The 11,497-nt window shown below is 31.4% G+C and overlaps 2 long non-coding RNA genes across 2 annotated transcripts; both read left to right on the top strand.

The window, feature by feature from the left end:
- Positions 1–2,035: 2,035 nt before the first annotated feature.
- LOC130015072 (uncharacterized) lies at positions 2,036–2,454 on the top strand. Its single transcript, XR_008790098.1, has 3 exons — positions 2,036–2,098; positions 2,199–2,282; positions 2,377–2,454. It is a non-coding gene; the product is annotated as an uncharacterized LOC130015072 (long non-coding RNA).
- A 1,509-nt stretch (positions 2,455–3,963) lies between these two features.
- Positions 3,964–4,491, top strand: LOC126670611 (uncharacterized). Its single transcript, XR_007638764.2, has 2 exons — positions 3,964–4,216; positions 4,349–4,491. It is a non-coding gene; the product is annotated as an uncharacterized LOC126670611 (long non-coding RNA).
- The last annotated feature ends 7,006 nt before the right edge of the window (positions 4,492–11,497 follow it).

The raw sequence follows: 11,497 nt of genomic DNA, 5'->3' as shown, positions 1-11,497 counted from the left end.
CAAAAGTTAAAAATTTACTTATTGATGCTCAAACTCTACGAAAACCGTTACAATAAGGTAGTTTTACAATTTTCCCGCAATTTTTAATGGCTCGTGTTTGACCTACGAAAAACATATTAACGGTCTTTTTTAAAAATTGTTAGGTTTTTTATGCGTTTTTTGCTCAAAAATCAATTTCGCAGAAATTTAGACACATTTAAAATTTTATTTTTTACTTAATTTTTCTATTTAAAATTTACTGTTTATAAAATTTAAAATGTACTACTTTTTATATATAATTTATAATTTATTTACAAATGATATAAAACGAAATCTTGACAAATCTGAAATAGATTTGATTTGTTAAAATCATGGCAAATTAAATTAAAAAAATTAAACTAAAATAGGAGGCAAACGAAATTAAAAAGGAGGGAAACCAAAACTAGTTTCAGATTTTTTAATGCCAAATTCTTCCTTATTTAAATTTTTTAATTAATGAAATTTTCCTCTAAAAGGAAAACTCTTTTTTTTTTCATTTCCACCCTCCACCTCCATCATCATCCGCCCTAACCTCTCAATCTCTGTCACAAAATCTCTTAATCGCCCTAATTACTCTCCGTGTTTCTGAATCTCCGAATCTCCATTATTCAGCAGAAACGAGGCGAGACTGATTGAACAATCGAATGAGCTCCGAATTTGCAACGTCGTAGCCTCTGTCTCTTACCATTCCACGTATGGTCTACTGCTACCAGAAACGCCGCTGTGGATGCATTGTTCAGATGATAATGATCCGCAGGAATAGTCTTCATTACTGCAAATCAATCTCCATTTTTCAAAGGTGTTTCTCGTTTATTGTTGTTAGGCGATACGACGTTGATATTAAACCTTTAACGTAATCTTATTTTCATACAATTACAAATAGAAAGCTTAATTAGTTTCTCATTTTCATGTTTCTCATTTTTTTGTTACTGAAATTGATTACAGATTTTACCCTAAAAAGTCAAATATTTACTGAAATTGATTATAGTTAAAAGAAAGCGCTGATTTAGTGTTTATTTAGGTTCACAACTTCTCATTTTAATGTGGGTTGCGCACGTAGAGTGTGGGTTTGGTTGGAGATGTGTAGAGAGATGCATCAATTTGCTAATAAGTTTCCTTCTTTTTATGTCGTTGAATTTCATTAGAGCCATGTTATGGAAATGTAAATATGTTTCTGCTATAAGATTTTAGTTTAGATATATACCTATGAGTTCACATCAGGTCTTACACATCCACAATAATTTGTGCTTCTTAATGTTTGGTGGGTGTGCTGGAAAGTTAATGTTATGGTTCATCTTGAATTTGTTTTTCTTTTGGGCCATAGGGTGATGGAAATAAGATCTTTCAAATTCTTCCATCTGTTTGAGTGAGCAACATTTTCTTTTTTCCTATTCGCATATGAGTGTTGTCGATGCTTATGTTAGTTGTCAAAAAATTGATCCACCAGACAGCAAGTCGAATTTGTCTCCTGAGCTATCCTCTTTACTGATAGAAGATGTTGCACAGAACACAAATGGAAGTGTCTATACTCATGAGGTTTGAATGTCTACTAGATTTTATTTATTAAGAGCAATTTGGTTAAGACAGCTACTATATCATCAATGGATTCTGATATTTTTCCTTCTGTTTTGGAAGGGTGGAGGAGAGCCAGAATTTTCTGGGTCACCAACAGAAAAAGCTATTCTTGTTTGGGGAGTCAAGGTATCTTATATCTGTTTTTTTCTCCTTTACAATAAGGCCCATCCTCTCCTTCCTCTTGCAAAGACTTAATCCGATCTTCTTGTTTCACTGGGATATTATTGTTTTGAAATTGTTTTTAAGGATTAGTTTTTTGACTTAATATTTGATGGTCAAAGAAGCTTTGCGTCATTTTTACTTCTAAATTAATTTATCAGTTTTATTATTATGTTCTCCATTAAGTAATCCCAACTTTAAGAAGTCATAAGGAAAAGTCAGTGTATACTATTTCTATGTCTACGGTCTTAACATTTTTTTCCTTTTTCCGTCAGTTGTTAGTGATTATAAACAGTCTCTTCGGTTCCAAAATTTGATTGAGGAGAAGAGAAACATACATATGGAGGTGGATTTTCACAACATCACAATAACTATGCATTTGAAATTTATTGTCTTCCTCTAATCTTTTCTCTTCTTATTAATCGTACTATAACATGTCCGTGCAGGTTATCAGAGGTGGAAAAAGAATTGATGTTTCCATATATGATCTTATTGTTGGAGATGTTGTGCCACTCAACATTGGTGACCAGGTAGGTACATCATTTCTGCTCTCCCTTTTTTCTAATGTATTTTTCTTCCAATTTTTTCTAGCGTATTTTCTTGATTCTGTAAACACATCTTTAGGTACCTGCTGACAGACTTCTAATCACTGGTCACTCACTTGCTATTGATGAATCAAGCATGACCGGAGAAAGAAATGTTGTAGGCCTCCCGACTCATCCTTAAATTTGGCCAATTGCTTAATGTTGCCTCTGTTATTTAAGTATGATTATTGATTCTGCATGTATACAAGAATTCAAGGGAGCCATTTCTAATGTCTGGCTGTAAAGTAGCAGATGGCAGTGGCACTATGCTGGTATGTTTTTATCTCTTTCTCTTTCCAACCATAGCATTTTATCCTTCTGAAAAAGCAGTTTTCCGTAGTGCGTTATAGGAAATGCAGGAAGTTATAGTTTGCATCTTAAGAAATATTGTTTGAGAAACTGCTTTCAATGCTCTCATTTGTTTGTTGGCAATTTTATAATGTCTTGCTTATTTCTTGGTACACTGCCAAGGAAGCAAATTCTAGTATCATGTTAGTGAACTTGTAAACTATTCTTAACTTCCCAAAATTTGGTTACCAATTTAGTGTGTTTAGTCAGAAATTCGTCGAAATCTGCTTTTCTCGCTTTTCAACCTAAATGCGGAAAAGGAAAAAAGATTATAAGAAAATGATGAACTTTGAGGGATTCTTGAGATTGAATGAGTTATTATGAGCTCATGCATTTATTAGAATTATGCTTTAAATTTTCAACCTAAATGGTCAAGTAGTGTCACTGGATGATGAAAAGGTCCCTTTTAATGCTTATTCTCTGCAAGTTTTATTTGTTGGAAATATAGTTTTCAAGCCCTTCCAAATCCATATGTCGTACTTCTTATTTAATTGAAAATTTGGCTGTTATTAAATTTCTTCTAAAGCAAAATTGATAGACATGGAATTTTGAGGTCCAGGAAATATAGATTATGAATGTAACATGGTTTTGATAAAAAGTTGCACTCATTTGGGCACCATGCTAAACTATCAATAGGTGCTTAAGATGCTAATTTGTGTTGAGACTGGATGCAAGACCCTTGTTGACCTGGAGTCAAAGAGGCTGTTCAACTATGCCAAAATACTGGTGTTAAGGTATTTGTGATGTCCAAAAGTAATTTGTTCTTCTTAATGTTTGGTGGGTGTGCTGGAAAGAAAAATGTTTTGGTTGATGGTTTTTTCATTCTTTTGAAAAGAAATTATGTAATATAGAGAATGAATTTAGTTACTCAGCATGTTATCTATTTTATAACTGAACTTCTCTTGGATCATATTTTAGTTTTTTTTATCCCTACTAGAGTTGCTTTAACATTTGACGCCAAATTTAGTTACTCAGCATGTTATATAAATCAGTTCTTTGGAACTGAAATTATTCATTGATTGGTGCCCATCTGCTTGCTTATATCAAAACTGTTTTTGGTTTTTGATTTAATTTCTCAGCTCAATTTTAATTTCTCATTTTTTATTGATTCTGTTTCCATATTTATCTCAATGATTTTCTGCAATGAGCCTGTTATCTTACCTTTAGTGGGTTGTTCATATTTTGCTATGTTGCAATACCATAATTAATAGTTGAAATTGCAACAGTTTTAATGAATAATTTAGAGGAATGATGGATAGTTTTGTTGAGGATAGTTTTGTTGCTTTGCTTTTTCGATTATGCTAGTTTGCGCATATTGAACTGCTTTGGTGATTGACATGCAGCTTTGGTTAATTGTTGAAATCTCTATGTTCTCTTTTGTCGGAGGAAAAGAGAATTCACATACGCAGAGATAAAGGTTTGCATGTCATTATCATGGACCAATGCTCTGGTAAGAAGACTGGTGACACTATGGCTGTCTCTAGGAAGGGTTCTAGCCTTATTTTGAGAGATACTGCTAACAAAAGTTTTAAGTACGTGACGACTTAAATATATTTTTTAATTCTTTACGCTTTTATTTTCCTTTATAATTTCAAAAATATTCACTTAAATATGTCACTTTAAAAATAAAAGTGTATATCATAAATGTATTCTTTTTCTTGCAGATGATAATTGTTGGAATGAAAGAAGATGGACGTCTACCTATATCAAAAGTTAGGCTTAATTCAGTTTCTTTTTTTAGCAAATATTTTACATGATTGCATACGATCGGTTATTTTAGTATTATTGAAGACTTATTCATTTATAATTTTATGTAATTTTTGAATTGATTTTGTTTTTTATTCATTGATTTTAGCAACGATTTACTGTATTTAATTATTTTAGTATCGATACAAATGAAAATAATAAAATACTATTATAATGAAAATTAATTTTGTCACAGCTAACTAATTATAATGACAATTAATTTCATCACGTTATGATAAATTACTTGTTGTGATAAATTAAATTTGCCACCGTTGGCAAATTATAATGATAATTAATTTCGTCACGTCACGATAAATTAATTATTGTGATAAATTCAATTTATCACACCTAATTAATTATATTGAAAATTAATTTCATCACGTTATGTTAAATTACTTCTTGTGATAAATTAAATTTATCACAACTAACAAATTATAATGACAATTAATTTTGTCACGTCATGTTAAATTACTTCTTATGATAAATTAAATTTATCACAACAAATTGATTATTATGACAATTAATTTCGTCACGTTATGAAATATTACTTGTGATAAATATTTTTTGTTACTTCACAATCTTTTTGTCACTAATAACTCGGCGTATGTAGTGACAAATGTATATTAATTGTGATAAATATGGTTTTGTCACCATAAAATCAAATGTCACTAATAACTCGGTGTATGTAGTGACAAATTTATATGAATTGTGATAAATATTTTTCTGTCACGATATTAGCGTTTTGTCACTAGAAGCCGATGTATATTACGACAAATTTTGACAACATTTGATTACTTGTGATATACATTTTCGTCACAATAAATATGAATGTGACAAAACAATTTTATCACAATAGAAAATTTATGGTGACAAACTATAAAATGGACTTATTGTGACTTGTTTGTTTTGACCAACAAAATTTGTCACAAAGTAGTCACAATAACGTTGTTGTGATAAATTTTGGGCTTAACGTGATAAATTTCGTTCGTCCCAACAAGCCAAATTTTTTGTAGTGAGACCCTAACTCTATAGAGTACTAGACACCATATAGGACTAGCGCAATTAACACGTCGGAATAAAATACCCAATAGGTAGAAACGCACAATTAATACAAGTCTATTGAGTCCATGCTTTAAAATCCATTTAGAAAATATTATTTAAATAATCTTTAAATAATAATTAGTTTCCAAATAGTAGGTTAGCCGAGTTACCAATAACTAACAAGCTAATCTCACTTGTCGAGTGACCCAAGTCTAACCCGACTCAAAACGTTTATCAAATATAAACCCGAGTTTATATTTATAAAATAATTCGATAAAATAATAATCCATTTTAAAAGCAGAACTCAATAACTTCAATTTCAAGTAACCCGAGTTACAACCAAAATTTAACCATTTTAAGTTCATAAAAGTTTAGGGACTAAACTGTACTTTAGCCAATTTAGGGACTAATTTGTATTTTAGCCAATTTAGGGACTAATTTGTACTTTAGCCAATTTAGGGACTAAACTGTATTTTAGCCAATTTGAAATTCGAAATAAAATTAATTACTTTTGTTTACAATTAAAACAAAGTATAGGTTTACAAACCAAAAACTTAATTAAATAAGTTTTAAAAGCGTTTAAGGGCTAAATTGTAATTTAGCCAATTTCATGCCAAATTGATATTCGAAATTAATTATAGTTATTATAATTCAAAATGAAATATAATATTATAACCCACAACTTAATAAGATAAAATATGTCCAAGGGCTAAATTGTAATTTAACCACTTTGATATTCGAAAACAAATATAATTAATCGAGTAATTATATTAACTAAATTTCTAAATTGCTATCGTTTATAATATTTAATTATAAATCAGAACGAAATCCAAGTTACTAGGTAATGTTTAACTTTAAGGGTTTAAGGGTTTAATTAATTTAGCCTAAACAATTAAATGATCAAAATGTATATTTGACCATCTCCTTCCATTTGGAAAACCAAATTCCCTCTAACCTACGAATTGCAGTAACCATCTATCAAACTCAAGCTTCCCCAAATTCAACAATTCATTAATAACAAATCAAGGACTCAAGATCAACAATTCATGAGTCATGCAAGGTATAACATCCACGATAAGGCAAGAGTACAACTTTTGATAAAAAGAGACATGATATAACGATTAAGAATCGAAACAAAGCCAAAACGATAACTACGGCCGAGAGACTAATCAAAAACTAAGATTAAATCAAGTAACAACTAATATACTTAGGGATTTATAGTCACAAACATATCAAAGTAAGAGTCCAAGGGAAAGAAAGGATCGGCAAAAACTATATACACAAGAAACAGTTTATACAATCTTAGACGATAAACCGAACGGCGATTGAAACGAGGTCGATCACGTACCGTTTTGCAAAATCGAGATGGGGAATCGTAGATACATGAGTCTAGAATCTCTGGGATCAAACAGAATCAATTTCGATCTAGAAACGAAGGAGAACGACTCAAATTACGGAATGTCGTTCAAATGCCAAAACTGAAATTCAATGAATTAAGGAACTTACCGAGGCAGCGACTCTGAAGGACGATACCAGCTATGTTTCTCAGAGAATGAGCAAGAGGGTGATGGCTAGGGTTTATGTGAAGTGTGGTGAAGATTTTTTATTTAGAAAGCGTATTTAAATACCGAAGAATCTAGGTTAAAATCGAGTTGGAAAGTGGAGGGAAACGTGAGTCAAGATGCTAATGATCAATTTCAGCCGGTCTCGCTGCTGGTCTCGTACGAGACCAACAGCAACACATGAGGTCTCCTTCGAGACCTCAAGGTTCGAACGAGACCTTGCGTGTTTTTTAGGTCTTGATTGAGACCTGATTTACATGATTGTGGTTGAACCATTTGGTTGAAACACAACCCAAGGATTTTTTTTAGTAGAACCTAAACCGAACCGAACAACGAAACCTAAAAAAAATCCTAAAATGAAATCGGAAATTCATCGAAAATTTTAAGGATTTTTACGGGATATTACACAAACGTTTACAAACGTTACGAAACAAATCCAAACGTTTTACCTTTTTAGCGATTTAAGCCAAACATTTATAAAGGTTATGAAACAAATTCAAATGTTTCACCTTTTTAGCAATTTAAGCCAAACGTTACCAAACAAATCTAAGCGTTTCACCTTTTTAGCAATTTAAGCCAAACGTTTACAAACGTTACAAAACAAATCCAAGCGTTTCAACTTTTTTGCAATTTAAGCCAAACGTTTACAAACGTTATGAAACAAATCCAAACGTTTCATCTTTTTAGCGATTTAAGCCAATCGTTTACAAACATTACGAAACAAAACCAAAAGTTTCATGTTTTTAGTGATTTAAACCAAACGTTTACAAACGATAAGAAACCAATCCAAACGTTTCCTCTTTTTTGCGATTTAAGACAAAAGTTTACAAACGTTACAAAATAAATCCAAACATTGAACCTTTTTTGCGATAGCAACGTTAAGAAACAAATCCAAAAGTTTCACCTTTTTAGCGATTTAACGTTTACAAACGTTACAAAACAAATCCAAACGTTTCGCCTTTTAGCAATTGAAGCCAAACATTTACAAACATTAACAAACAAATCCAAACGTTTCCCATCTTTAGCGATTTAAGCCAAACGTTTACAAATATTACGAAACAAAACCCAACGTTTAAAATGTTACGAAACAAATCCAAACGTTTCACATTTTTAGCGACTTAAGCCAAACCTTTACAAATGTTACGAAACAAATCCAAGCGTTTTGTCTTTTTAGCAAATTAAGCCAAACATTTACAAACGTTATGAAACAAATCTAAGTGTTTCACCTTTTTAGCAATTTACGCCAACCGTTTACAAACGTTCCGAAACAAATCCAACTGTTTCACCTTTTTAGTAATTAAAGCCAAACATTTAGAAACGTTACGAAACAAATCCAAGCGTTTCACCTTTTTTAGCAATTTAAGACGAACGTTTACAAACACTACGAAACAAATCCAAACGTCTCACCTTTTTAGCGATTTAAGGCGAACGTTTACAAACGTTACGAAACAAAACCAAACATTTCACCTTTTTAGCGATTTAAGCCAAACATTTATAAACATTACGAAACAAATCCAAATGTTTCCCCATTTTATCAATTTAAGCCAAACATTTACAAACGTTATGAAAAAAATCCAAACGTTTCATATTTTTAGGAATTTAAGCCAAACATTTCCAAACGTTACGAAACAAAAACCAAGCATTTGACCTTTTTAGTAATATATGCCAAACGTTTACAAACATAACAAAACAAATCCAAGCGTTTCAACGTTTTAGCAATATAAGCCAAACGTTTACAAACGTTCCGAAACAAATCCAAGCGTTTCTACCTTTTTAGCGATTTAAGCCAAACGTTTACAAACGGTACGAAACAAATCCAAACGTTTCACCTTTTTAGCGATTTAAGCCAAACGTTTACAAACGCCACCAAACAAATCCAAACGTTTCGCCTTTTAAACAATGTATGCCAAATGTTTACAAAGAATGCGAAATAAATCCAAGAGTTTTACCTTTTAAGAAAATTAAGCCAAACGTTTACAAACGTTACAAAACAAATCCAAGCGTTTCACCTTTTTAGCAATTTAAGCCAAACGTTTACAAACATTAGGGAAAAAATCCAAGCGTTTCACCTTTTTAGCAATTTAAGGCAAACGTTTACAAAGGTTTTAAAACAAATCCAAAGGTTTCACCTTTTTAAAAATTTAAGCAAAACGTTTACAAATGTTACGAAACAAATCCAAGCGTTTCACCTTTTTAGCAATTTAAGCCAAACGTTATAAAACAAATCCAAGCGTTTCACCTTTTTAGCAATTTAAGCCAAATGTTTACAGACGTTATGAAACAATCTAAGCGTTTAACCTTTTTAGCAATTAAAGCCAAACGTTTCACCTTTTTAGCGATTAAGCCAAACGTTACGAAACAAAACCAAAACGTTTCCCCTTTTTAGCAATATTAGCCAACCGTTTACAAACGTTACGGAACAAATTCAAACGTTTCCCCACTTTAGAAATTTAAGCCAAACGCTTAAAATGTTACGAAACAAATCCAAACATTTTACCTTTTTAGCGATTTAAGCCAAACGTTTACAAACGTTACGAAACACATCCAAATGTTTCACCTTTTTAGCGATTGAAGCCAAACGTTTACAAACGTTACGAAACAAATCCAAACGTTTCACATTTTTAGCAATTTAAGCCAAACGTTTACAAATATTACGAAACAAAACCAAGCGTTTCAATTTTTTAGCAATTTAAGCCAAACGTTTACAAACGTTACGAAGCAAATCCAAGAGATTCAACCTTTTCAGCAATCTAAGCCAAACATATGCAAACATTACGAAACAAATCCAAATGTTTCACATTTTTAGCGATTTAAGCCAAACATTTACAAACGGTACGAAACAAATCCAAACATTTCACCGTTTTAGCATTTTAAGCCAAACGTTTATAAATGCTACGAAATAAATCCAAACGTTTCCCCTAGCAATTTAAGCCAAACGTTACAAAACAAATCAAAGTGTTTCACCTTTTTAGCAATTTAGGCCAAACATTTACAAAGGTTAGAAAACAAATCCTCACCTTTTTAATGATTTAAGCCAAACGTTTACAAATGATACAAAACAAATCGAAACGTTTCACCTTTTTAGCGATTTAAGCCAAACGTTTACAAACGGTAAGAAAAAAATCCAAACATTTCACCTTTTTAGCGATTTAAGCCAAACGTTTACAAAAGTTATGAAACAAATCCAAACGTTAAACTTTTTTAGCGATTTAAGCCAGACGTTTACAAACGTTATGAAACAAATCAAAACGTTTTACCTTTTTAGCGATTTAAGCCAAACATTTACAAACGTTACGAAACAAATCCAAATGTTTCACATTATTAGCGATGTAAGCCAAACGTTTACAAACATTACGAAGCAAAACCAAGCGTTTCACCTTTTTAGCAATTTAAGCCAAACGTTTATAAATATTACGAAATTTCAAACGTTTCCCCTTTTTAGCGATTTCAGCCAAACGCTTACAAACGTTAAGAAATAAATCCAAACATTTTACCTTTTTAGCGATATAAGCCAAACGTTATGAAACAAATGCAAACGTTTCGCCATTTTAGCAATTGAAGCCAAACGTTTATAAACGTTACGAAACAAATCCAAGCATTTCACCTTTTTTGAAATTTAAGCCAAACGTTTACAAACGTTACGAAACAAATCCAAACATTTCACCTTTTTAGCGATTTAAGCCAAACGTTTACAAACAATACGAAACAAATCCAAATATTTCACCTTTTTAGCGATTTAAGCCAAACGTTTACAAACGTATTAAAGAAATCCAAACGTTTCACCTTTTTAGCGATTTAAGCCAAACCTTTATAAAGGTTACGAAAGAAATCCAAATTTTTTACCTTTTTAGCAATTTAAGCCAAACGTTTACAAACGTTACAAAACAAATCTCAACGTTTTACCTTTTTAGCAATTTAAGCCAAATGTTTACAAACGTTATGAAACAAATCCCAGCGTTTAACTTTTTTAGCAATTTAAGCAAAACGTTTACAAACGTTACGTAACAAATCCAAACGTTTCAATTTTATTATCGATTTAAGCCAAACGTTTACAAACGTTACGAAACAAATCCAAACGTTTCACCTTTTTTGCTATTTAAGCCAAACGTTTACAAACGTTACTAAACAAATCCAAACGTTTCCTCTTTTTAGCTATGTAAGCCAAACGTTTACAAACGTTACGAAACAAATCAAAACGTTTCCCTTTTTTAGCTATTTAAGCAAAACGTTTACAAACATTACGAAACAAAATCCAAATGTATCACCTTTTTAGTGATTTAAGCCAAACGTTTACAAACGTTACGAAACAAATCCAAACGTTTCACTTTTTTAGCGATTTAAGCAAAACTTTTACAAACATTACGAAACAAATTCAAGCGTTTCACCTTCTTAGCAATTTAAGCCAAAAGTTTATAAATGTTTCGAAACAAATCCAAGTATTTCACCATTTTAGCAATATAAGCC

Source organism: Mercurialis annua, linkage group LG2 (assembly GCF_937616625.2).
Source record: "Mercurialis annua linkage group LG2, ddMerAnnu1.2, whole genome shotgun sequence".
NCBI classification, from domain to species: Eukaryota; Viridiplantae; Streptophyta; class Magnoliopsida; order Malpighiales; family Euphorbiaceae; genus Mercurialis; species Mercurialis annua.
This window is presented reverse-complemented; position numbering and strand designations above follow the sequence as displayed.